Source organism: Capra hircus, chromosome 4 (genome assembly GCF_001704415.2).
Source record: "Capra hircus breed San Clemente chromosome 4, ASM170441v1, whole genome shotgun sequence".
Classification (NCBI taxonomy): domain Eukaryota; kingdom Metazoa; phylum Chordata; class Mammalia; order Artiodactyla; family Bovidae; genus Capra; species Capra hircus.
In genome coordinates, this window is record NC_030811.1 from 115,220,213 (window position 1) to 115,232,365 (window position 12,153).

The 12,153-nt window shown below is 53.3% G+C and overlaps 1 protein-coding gene across 1 annotated transcript in view; it reads right to left on the reverse strand.

Moving 5' to 3' along the window:
- Positions 1-12,153, reverse strand: part of GRB10 (growth factor receptor bound protein 10) — a 181,162-nt gene that overhangs the window by 40,915 nt on the left and 128,094 nt on the right. The gene's annotated exons all lie outside the window — the stretch shown is intronic.

Sequence of the window (12,153 nt, forward strand, 5' to 3'; positions counted from 1 at the left end):
CATGTATTTTTGGTTTTCCAAGCAGCAGGTGACCGCAGGCTGCACCCATCAACACTCCCCTCTCATCCCCTGCGGATGCACAGGACAGATAGGATTCCAACACAGGCTCTGAAAACACCCAAGAGACCTCCGGGACCTATGGCCAAACCAGTGTACGAGCTGCTTTTCCACGGTCTGTCTCAGGAAGTCCCAGATTTCCTTTTAATGCTGCTAGTGGTCTTGGGGTGGGACAGTTTACAGCTGAACCGACTGAAAGCAACAGACGCCCCGCAGGAATCCCTAACTCTGGGTGACTCCAGCTGCTCTCCCTTTCAAGGGTCCCCAGTGCCGCAGGTAGCACCCACTGCCTCCTCCCGTCATTGCCTACCCACCTCATGCTCACTGTAGCTCAGGAAGAAGATGAGAAAAGGAACATGAACACGCCGAAACTCAAACAACTGAAAAGGGCAGTCCCCAAACTCTTCGGCCCTCCCCCTACAAAATTCCAAGCCAGCTTTGTTTCCCCAGAGCTGTTCAAAGCCATGGCCTATGGCAGCTCCCAGACAGGGGAACGGCCAAGCAAAAATTCAGAGCAAACATTTTCTCTGTCCCAGCTGCAAAATCAGTAGGGGTGTAGCCTTGAGAGGAAACATGAGACACTTAAAACAATCTTACCTCAACAGCATGGAAAAAGCAGTCAGAGGAACAAGATGGCATTTTAAATCAAGACTGTGTCTTGAAGGGGAGTGTATCCCCAGCCTTTCCCACTGTCCCTGGCAGGCAGGACCCCCACTCCGGGCACCGACCCACCGACAGAGGCCTGGTGGGCAGGCTGTCTCTGGGCAGCAGGGCAGCTGCTACAAGGCTGCCTTTGGCTCGGTCCTCTAGCTCGTGAATTAAGCCGCGCGGGGCAGACCAGTCAGGGCCTTGCCTGGGCCTGATGCAATCGCTCCCCTACTCGGTGCTCCCGCCCGAGGTGGACGTGATGACAACAGGACAACAACACAAGGCTCAGACCAGTGCTCCAGCAAAACGCCCGCTCACTCCTCCCCACAGTCGTGATGCCCAGGCAGGATGCTTGGCCCGAGCACGTGTGTTCTCTGAACTCAGGCCTGGCTGCCAAATCTCTCAGCAACCTTGAGCCCTGAAAGGCATGCTATCACTTGCAAGTTTGGAGCTGGAGCTTTCTGCGGCCCGAATGTCAGCTGGTCCTGAGGAGCTGGCTCCACTCCTCCCTCCCCGCTCCAAGTCCTTTTTCTCGAGTTTTGATTAAGTGCAGAATTTGAACATTTCTCTCCACTGCGAGGAGTCTCACAGGAGACGGTGAGTTGCTAATATGAAGTCCACAGGGAGGGTGTGTTCCCCTGAGGACTGTCCACAGCAGACTTAGAGTCTCAGAGCCAGAGGGCAGACAGGACCACCCCAGGGACTGAGCTGTCAGTGGGGCAGGGACACTGTTCCCACCACCTCTCCACCAGCTGTTCAACCTGGTGGGGGCGGATCAGGACTCAGGAGCCTGCTTATAACTCACATTCATCTTAAATGAAACCCACTCCATGTCTTTTCTGGAACTGACGTTTCACTGAATGACAGTTCTACTTCTCCAAAACCAATTAAATATTCAAATACAGATAACATGACTGAGTTTATGAAAACAAAATGGAATTTTAACAGAGAAAACATGTCTCTGGTGTATAGGTAAAAACTCTGTAAGAACAAATACATTAATACAAAAGAAAAACAAACCTAGAAAAAGAATTCATACAACTGATATATATGCTAATTACATATAAGTACATATATAATCATAAATATGCAAATTATAAATATATAAATCTTCCACAGCACTGCAGACATACAAATACCCAAATCAGCATGTTCCTAATTTTCCTTCTTTCCTAAGTTTCTAAGTGAACTTATCTGTGATTACAACGAATATTATCTTCTCTAGGAAGTTTAAATTAGGTTGAAGTGTGTTTCCTGTCTCTCTCCAAGGGTCTTCCTGCCCAAATCAGCTATAGCAGCAGCTTTTAAATCTTCTTTTCGGTCCTACTGCACTTTCCTTTAAACTCTTTCTTCATTTCCCTTTGCTCCAAGGCCATGCCCCCAGAGGTCTAAATATAGACCGAGTATTAAAATCTAAGATGTGCTTGGTCATATGGCCACGTCCCCAGCTTTCAGATCCCCAGAGCCAGGGAACAGCTGGGGGTGGGGCAGGCAGGCTGCAGCCTGTGACACAGACAGACACAAGGGTTACAGGCTGCCAGGACAGGACCTCAGATCCCGTACTGTCAGCTCCACCCCGACACAGCGCCATCCAGTTATCTCGCCAAAGTCACCAGGGCCTGCCGACCAGATTAAACAGGCCCCAAGGCAGAAAGCCAAGGAAGCCACCATACACACCCACAGTCTCACCCAGGGAGCATGACCAGCTCGAGAGGAGAGTGTAACCAACCAACGCACAAAGAAAGGTGCTGTTGGAACTGCCAGCCTCTAATGCCAGCAGCTCCAGAAGGGGCGTCTTGCCCTGTGCCCACCACCCCTGCAGTCAGCAGCGGGGCAGGCCCGGGCTCATTCTGGAAACAAGTGAGAGTCTTCCGTCTCCGCCTTTGGTGCAGCAGGCCGGGGCTGCGGGATGCCGGGGAGCGGGCTAAGGTCCCAAGTGAGATGCTCATGGTCCTGTGAGGGCAGGATGCAGGAGCTTCTTTCTCGTTAGCTTGCCAAGCCCTCCACTCCACTGATTCACAGTTCAGCCAGGATGAGATCGACCCCAAGGGGACACACGGCTTCAGGGTAAGCCTGTTTAGGGAACACACGGATCTGGGTCCTGCGAGGTGGTTGGGGGGACGGGACTCAGAGCACAGACCAGCAGCGCCAGTCTGGCCTGGTCACTCCCTGGCTCTGTGACCCCAGTGATGGAAGGGGAAGCATCATTCATGACCCCCCTGGCTGAGGTAGGGGTTCTGGGGAGAATCAGACCCACTGCAATCGGCCTCATCAGCAACTAGCCATGGGGACTTGGCTGGGCCCGGCCTCTGTGCCTGTAAAGAGAGGATCTGGCAGCAGCCTCATGGGGTCAGCCTGGCTGGGGCTAATGGGAGCCTCTTCTGAAAAGCTCCCAGCCCCCTTTGCCTACCCCTGGGGTGCCCTCACATGCACTGGGGAGGGGGGACAAGGCAGGAGCTCGCTGAAGGCCTGAGACACAGGCAAGGCGGGGGACTAGACCCGGACAGCCATGACTGACTCCAGTTTGCAATGAAGACAGCAGACCTCATGATTACTGAGATTCAGTGGGAACAATAACTCGGAAAAGCCAACTGCTGAATCTTCTGTTTTTGCACTGCAAAGGAAATTAAGTAGCTAATTGCGTTTAAAGACACAACCGCCATTTGTTACAGAATCACCTATATGGGAAAAGAATCTGAAAAAAAGACTAGATATGAAAATGAAAGTGTTAGTTGCTCAGTCATGTTTGACTCTCTGTGACCCCATGGACTGTAGCCCGCCAGGCTCCTCTGTCCATGGAATTCTCCAGCCAAGAATACTGCAGTGGGTTGCCATTTCCTTCTCCAGGAGATCTTTCCAACCCAGGGATCAAACCCAGGTCTCCCACATTGCAGGCAGATTCTTTACCACCTAAGCCACCAGGGAAGCCTAGAATAGATCTATGTATATGCATTAACTGAATCACTTGCAATGAACACAATACTGTAAATCAACTATATTCTAGTATATGAACTATCTAAAGTAAAACTATTTTTTAAACACCAAAAAGTTAAAAAAAGAGCAAATCACGTTCAACGTAACACCTCCTTATACACTTAGAAAATATGAGAACATATGCTGTCTGCATGGTGGAATTCCAATTCTGAAATTTGTAATAAATTCCTGGACTGCATTGCTTTCTTGCTGTATAAATGATAAAAATAAATAAGCTTTGAATTAAAAAATAACATTAGAGAGGGATAATTACGTCAACAGCTTAAGACTCCTCCAGCTCAGGGTTCACGGGGGGAGGAAGGCTGTGCCACACGCAGTCCTCTGACTGGCTTGGTGCCGCAGCCCGTCCTAAAAGCCTTGACGTGGGAACAGAGGTTCTGTTTTTCCTGCAGCTCTGTTGACACCTTGCTGCATTCACTGTGCAGAGAGGGGAGCAAGAGCTTGGATCTGTGCAAATGTGCAGGAAGGAGTTTAAGGAGAGCTGGGGTTGAAGATACATCATGTCCACGGCCCCCAACAGGCAGACAGATGGAGGGCCACCTCCCTCCTGCCGCCGTTATCTCTGCTTCGGGGACCAAACATTTCCTGCTGGGGCCTTGCAGGTCGGAGTCTTGTCTGAATCCTGCAGGCTCTTGACACTGGCAGAGACCAACCCGTGGAAACGGCAAGCGGAGGCCTCTCAGCCCTTTGTCTCAGGGTCGGCCGAGGTGCAGGGCATCCCTGGGGGGTTGGAGGGCTCTCAGTGCTGGGGCTGAGCCGAGTAGATAGGCCATCCTGGGCACACGACCCAGAGGGCCGGCTGCGTCTGAGCTGAGCCCTTGTCTCAGTTCTTTATCATCCAACTTTCTCCTCAGTTCAAAAGCCCTCTGGGTCCTGCTTAAATACATTTTCAAAGTGAGGATGTAAGCTGGGCTTCTCATTAACTCCTGAAGCCTCCTGTAAATCCTGCAGGTAAACCCTTAGGGAGAAGCCAGGCTGTATCCAAGGGCCACCAGGGGGCATCCAGGCGGGAAGATCAATATCGAAAGGGAGGCCACACTAGAAGTTGCTCAGCACCGCTACCGATTACAGAAATGTGAATCAAAACCACAGTGAGGGACCACCTCACATGGGTCAGAATGGCCAACCTCAGAAAGTCTACAGACAACTAACAAAGGAGACGACGTGGAGAGAAGAGAACGCTGCTGTGCTGTGGGTGGGCCTGTAAACTCACACAGCCACCGTGGAGGACAGAATGGACGTTCCTAAAAACATCTAAGAAGAGCTGCCACATCATCCTGCAATCCCAGCCCTGGGCGCGTATTCAGAAAAGATGAAAACTCTAATTTGGAAAGACACGTGCACCCCAGTGTTCACAGCAGTACTATTCACATGAAACAACCTAAGTATCCATCGACAGAGAAACGGATAAAGAAGCTGTGGTACATAGATACAATGGAATTCTACTCAGCCACGAAAAAGTGTGAAATAATGCCATTTGCGGCAACATGGATGGACCTGGAGATTGCTGAGGGAAGTAAGGTAGAGAAAGAGAAATATCATATGATACAACTTATATGTGGAATCTAAAACAATGATACAAATGAACTCGTCTACGAAACAGAAACAGACTCACAAAGAAAACTTTTGGTTACCAGAGGTGAAAGGGAGGGGTGGACTAATTAGAAGTTTGGGGGTAGCAGATACAGAGTACTACGTATGAGACATCAACAGCAAGGTCCTATTGCGCAGCACAGGGGGCTGTATCCAGTGTCACGTAATAAACTACAGTGGAAAAGACCTGAGCAAGGAGATGCATCCACACGTGCTCTCTGGGTGCTAAGTCGCTTCAGTCGTTTCCATGTCTTGGCCACCCTCAGGACTGTAGCCTGCCAGGCTCCTCTGTCCATGGGATTCTCCAGGCAAGATGAATCAGTTTGTTGTATAAATGAAACCAACATATTGTGAACTAACTATATGTCAATTTAAAAAATATCAAAAGCGAGGGAAGAGTGGGTGATGGGGTTGGGAGGTGTGGAGGAAACCCTGGTCTGGCCGGGCTTGTGAGGAGGGAAAACAGCAAAGCCAGTGGCGCCTGGGCAGTGGCAGGTACAGTCCTGAGTACGGCAGAGGCCACGGTGGGGCCTGACGCGAACTCCCTCCAAGGTCAGGATCCCTCTCTCCCACCCAGACACAGGGTAGAAGCCCCAGGCGGGGAGGACCGCTCTCCCAGAGGGAGGAGACGGGTCCACTGGGGCCCAGGTCTGAAGCAGGGCCTCTGCTAACTGCCCTTCTCTGTCTGCAAGAGGCTTCCGGGGAGCTACCCGAGGCTGCTGACCCCCGGGGCCCTCAGAGCCCCCATGAGGCGCGGCCTAGCAAATGTGGATGAAATTAGATGTACTTCAGATTAGGGCAGGGCCAGGGCTGGGCTGGGTTTGTTTTAGTGAAAAGAATGTAATTCCACTGACTTCTGTTTTCAGTTCTGTTCTAAACTGATGTTCTTTTGAGCCACAAGGAGTGACAAGTGAAGCTGCCACAGATGATCACACGGGCCCACCGTACGCTGTGACATTAGCATCATTCTGTTCAACAACACGGACCCAAAGGGACTTTAAAAAAAACAAGGGTCTGCGTTATAATCTACTGATTTCAAGGTTTCAGAGACAATTTAAAATATTATAAGTCCTCACAATCCTTTCTAAAGGAATTAAAGTTCTAAAAACAACTCACAAAGTAGTTCCTAGAAGTCAAGCACAGACCTGGAGCCCCCCACGGACACCCTCATTGCCTGGTGCTCGTGGGCAAGGTTCAGGGCACAAGGCTGCCTGCTGGCACTTCAAAGTCACTACCTGGAAGAATCAATTTTGACTGGCTCACCTATATTTCTTTTCAAGTTTCCTAGAATAGATACATACAGCCTATTACTTTGAGAAAAGCAATTTGTACAGAGTGGTATCTTATAGGAAATAAAAATAACAGCTCTTTAAAAAACATCCTAGGGACTTTCCTGGCAGTCAGTGGTTAAGACTTTGCCTTCCAGTGAAGGGGGTGTGGGTTTGATCCCTGGTCAGGAGTTAAGATCTCACAAGCCTCAAAGGCAAAAAAATCAAAACATAAACAGCAGAAGCAATATTATAACAAATTCAATAAAGCCTTCAAAAATGGTTCACCGCCGCCCCTCTTCCCCCAAATCCTATTCTCCTTTGTTAAGGTAGAGAGGAACCAATGGGCCCCACTTCCATGGAGCTGAGAGAAGATTCTCAGCGCTTCTCTGGGCATCAGAGTCCTTACACGCACAGGGCTGCTCTCGGGGCCCATCTGGCCCCCACTAGCAGGGTCCTGAGCTGTCCTGGGAGCGTCTGTTCACATCTCTTTCTCTGCAGAGCGCCTGGGGCCTGGCCTGGCTTGCTGCTCTGACTGCCTATTCACCCGGGGAAGTGCTACCCACTGCCTGCCATACCTGCCTCCCTTCTTCCTGAGCGTCAGGGCGCAGCTGAGGCTTCCCTTCCACTCCACCGCAGCGATCTGCTGTGACTCTGCAGCCCTGCGCCAAGCCATTCTCATCTACAAGCCCCCCTCCCCGCAAGCTTCCAGGACTAGGCACCACAGCTGGGCTCCGGGTCACGCAGGGGGTGTGCAAGTCTCTGCCGAGAGATGCCCCGTCCTGCCTGCCCGCCCACGGCCCTGAGAGCTGTGGAGGGCGGCTGCTTTACAACGTACAGGAGAGGACGTCATTCAGGGTGCAGGCGACACGGGTGTTCCCATGCTCTGAGCTCTGTGTAAGGACAAGGCTGGTGGCCTCCAGGATGTGCCAAGTCAGGAGCAGATGGGGTCATACAGAGGGAACATTCCTAACGCACATACATGGAGCAGATGGGTCATACAGAGGGGACATCCCTGACACGCACACTTTTGTTGGTGTTCAGCTGCTAGGGCATGTCTGATTCTTTGCAGCTGCATGGACTGCAGCACGCCAGGCTTCCCTGTCCTCCACATATCTGTATAAATACACACACATGCATATACACACAGATGCACACACACAAACACTCATGCATATAACAGAGGGACTGGTCTGAGTGTAACTTTCGGTTGGGCAACCAGCCCTGCGCCAGCAACAATAGCACTGTCGTGTTTGTGCTGACAAGCGCCCACGTTCAAACCCAAGCCATCCAGGGGACACAGATACATTCATCTTTTCTCGCAGGTCTCACCGTAACATGTTTGGAAAACACATTACAGGACAGAGGAAAGAATGTGGCCATCGCTGACAACGCCCCGACTCACAGTTACAGCTCTCGAGGGTGTCCTTCCCGTCTTCCCCTGCACCACTGTTTATAAATAGATGTGTGGCCACCACTGGGCTCAGACGGCGTCTGAGGTTTTACAGTCGTGGCGCCAGCTTCATGTGACTCTAGCAACATCACGGTGTGCCCAGGTCACTGTGTTTCCCCAGTGTGTTAGCGCTGGCGGGGGATTTCTGCTCACGGCTGTGGGGAAGGCGGTGCTGTCCCAGAGCTGCCCACTCAGTGGCTTCTCAGTGATCCTTCTTCCCACAGAGCGCCCCGGCACATCTTTACATCAGTCTTGGAGTGTGGCATGAATTATTTTCTCAGGATAAATGGCCGGACGTCAATTTTCCCAGAGTACCACCTCTAAGAGGGGAAATATTTCCGAGAAAGGAGATGACATGGGTTTGGCAGAATGCGTACTATTTCTTAAAGCACAGGCCTCCTCTGAGCATCTCCAAACCTCCACCCCCCATTAGGCAAGCACTCATCAAACAAGCACTGGGTGCTGGCCCCCCTCGCCTGATGTCCAAGGCATCCCGCTCCCCAACCCCAACCCCACGCTATCTAAGTGCATCATTACGGAGACTGTAGAAGCTGCCAGCGTGGGATTCAAGCTCCTGCTCCCCACTCCCTGCATGAGCCATCCCACCCTAGACCTTCGACATCCTCAACCCCAAAGAGAGGGATGTTACACAGGCTGACGGTGAGTGTCACTCAGATATGCATGCAACGCCTCAGCCCAGAGCAAATGCTCCATATACGCTCATTCCAGACATGCCTCTCGACTCCTCCTCCTGGGGCATCATGTGCCTAAAAGACCCCCCTCCCCACCGGCTGCAGGACAGAGACTGTCCACAGCACCAATTCAGGAAGGGGGAGCACTTGGCAGGAAGCTCACCCTGGGCTTCTGCTAAGCTCAGAGACTTCTATGGGGTTTTCCACTGTTTCTAGTCTAATCAGTTGAAAACCCAAGAATTCGAGGTTTGCATTGTATTCCAAGCAGCTGAAGCCCACGATGAGAGGCAGTGATGGTCCTTGAGAAAAGAGGCCCCTATCATGGCCCGTCCATCCTGGGGGCGGTGAAGGCTGTGCTGTGCCCAGAGCAGGGGTTGGCGAGATGACCTGTAAGGGGTCTGCTGACTGGGTTCTCTCTCTAGCTCTGCTGGGCGCAGGCAGCCCTGAGGCATGAATGTGGTGCTGAAACTTGCACGGTGGCCTGGCAGCGGGTGTTTCAGTGTGGATCAGAGCCCCTGAAGGAGCAAACTCCCACGGCTGAGCCCTTCCCTGGGGTGGCAGTGTCTTGTAAGGGAATTCATGGCACTAGGGTTACAGATGTGCAGTGTAAATGCAATTCCTACTTAAGTACGAAGTTTTTCAAAAGTGAGATTAAGGAATCAGGTGTTACAATGGTATTAACAGTATTGTTAAGAAAACAGTCTGGATCTTTTATAGAAATAGACTAAAAGATTTATAGATAAACAATATGATGGCCGGAATTTGGGTCAAAACAATGTAATACATAAGGGGGTGTGGTTTGACAGTTGTGGGGTCTGGGTGGGGGGCATGTGGGGCTCACCGCTATTCTACTTCTGTACAAGTGCTATTCCTCGTGGAAAAAGAAGGATAAAGAAAGCCACAGGAGAAACAGAGCAAATTTGAAGACTTCTCCTGGCTAATCTACTTGAAGAACTGAACCCACATTTTCTCTTACGAATCTTAAAATCTAGTAGAGAAAGCGGTACCCCTTCCCGCCCTGAGTGGCTCCTGACGGAGGGTGGACACCCCCTCATGCCCCCACCGAGGCACATTTGGCCACGTCTGAGATATCTCTGATTGTCACAAGTGGTGTGTGTGTGTGTCGGGGGGTGGGGGGGGGCTACTATCGTCTGTAAGGTGAGGCATGATTGCTGCTGAACATAATCCAGGGCCCGGGATGGCCCCACATCACTGGGGCAATGTGAGGTCAAACCAAAGAAGGACTGCAGTGGCCATGAGTCACGGAATCCAATAACAATTAACCTGCTCTTATGACAAATAATCGCACACCCAGACACAGCTGGGAGAGAAGTGCTGCTCATCCTCACGGCTGAAGGCCGACTGACAAACGCAGAGCAGGGCGGGAGTCGCCACACGGGAACCGGCCGAAGGAGGTCGGAGGACGACGCAGGTAACACGGCTCCAAGCTCCCTTCCTTTCGATTCCTTTCTAGTTGCAAGGGAAAGACGCCACGTCACAATGGAGAAACCTAGCCGACAGGACTAATACATACCCACATTAGTGACAAGAGAAACCAGCATCACAGCGTCCCGAACTCCTGGCCCGAGAAGGAGGCAGCTGCCTGTGCTCTGCCCACCACGTACAGCCTGAAGGGGCCCCAAAGAAACCTCCTACAAAGCACAGGCAGGGCTCTAGTAACCGCGTACGTGACAGACGACACGGAGTGGTCAGATTGGGCCCCACTTGGAAGGAGATTAGAGACACTGAAACCAGCGCAGAGGCGGGGCCTGCATGGGTTCACGAACCAGAAAAAAAGCTATAAAGGACACTGGGAGGATGTGTGGATCCCGGGGGAAGGCGGGCGGGTGAGATGAACTGGGAGACTGGGTTGACACATATACACGTATTGATGCCACGTATAAAATAGGTAACTAATGAGAATCTGCTGCGTAACACAGGAAACTCTACTCAGAGCTCTGTGGTGACCTGAATGGAAACCAGTCCAAAGAAGAGTGGGTGTATGTGTCGTTGACTCACTTTGTTGTACAGCAGAGATTAACACAACATTGTAAAGCAACTATATCCCAATGGAAAAAGGACAACTAGAGACTCTGACTAAGGTTTGGATCCCTGCACTCAGTAATGCGAACACCCTGATTCTGGTAACTGCTGTGTGCTCCAGTGCGCCGTTCCGCACACACTTATGCACACTGGCATAAATGTACAGGAGTAAGGAAAACGGTTTAAACGGGGCAGCATGTGAGCAACTGGGGGATCTGAGCCCAGAGCTACAGGAGGGCTTTGTGTCATTACTGCAGAGGCTCTATAGGTTTGAAGTTATTTCAAAGTAAAACTTTAAAAAACACATCGTGTGACAATAATGACCCGCAGGCCCCTCCTCAACCAGCATCTCACGCCTCCACCGACAGGGGGCAGGGTCACAAAGACAGCGCTCCGCACCAAGAGGCTCCTCCTCCTTCCCCATTTGTATGCTTTCACAGTCAGGAGGGTTAAGACCCCAAATCCGCAGGCACCAGGGAGTTCAGCCCCGGTCGGGGTCAGGAATGTGTGCAGAATGCAAAGACGGCGCTTCGGTTCACACAGGCGTGCGGCCTCACCTGCCCTCGGAAAGCCCATGTCCACGCTGGCGCACTGCGCGGCAGCCGCGCAGAGAGCCCGGCAGCGGCGCAGAGAGCCCGGCGGCGGCGCAGAGAGCCCGGCGGCCGCGCAGAGAGCCCGGCGGCGGCGCAGAGAGCCCGGCGCCGGAGCCCGGCAGCCGCGCAGAGAGCTCGCACAGAGCCCGGCAGCGGCGCACAGAGCCCAGTAGCGGCGCAGAGAGCTCGCAGAGAGCCCGGCAGCGGCGCAGAGAGCTCGCGGAGAGCCCGGCAGCGGCGCAGAGAGCTCGCGGAGAGCCGCAGCGGCGCAGAGAGCTGGCAGCGGCGCAGAGAGCTCGCGGAGAGCCCGGCAGCGGCGCAGAGAGCTGGCGGAGAGCCCGGCAGCGGCGCAGAGAGCTCGCGGAGAGCCCGGCAGCGGCGCAGAGAGCTCGCGGAGAGCCCGGCAGCGGCGCACAGAGCTCGCGGAGAGCCCGGCAGCGGCGCACAGAGCTCGCGGAGAGCCCGGCAGCGGCGCCGAGAGCTCGCGGAGAGCCCGGCAGCGGCGCAGAGAGCCGGCAGGGCGCGGGCCGCAGAGAGCCGGCAGCGGCGCAGAGAGCTCGCAGAGAGCCCGGCAGCGGCGCAGAGAGCCGGCAGCGGCGCCGAGAGCTCGCAGAGAGTCCGGCAGCGGCGCAGAGAGCTCGCAGAGAGCCCGGCAGCGGCGCACAGAGCTCGCAGAGAGCCCGGCAGCGGCGCCGAGAGCCGGCAGCGGCGCCGAGAGCCGGCAGCGGCGCCGAGAGCTCGCAGAGAGCCCGGCAGCGGCGCCGAGAGCCGGCAGCGGCGCCGAGAGCTCGCAGAGAGCCCGGCAGCGGCGC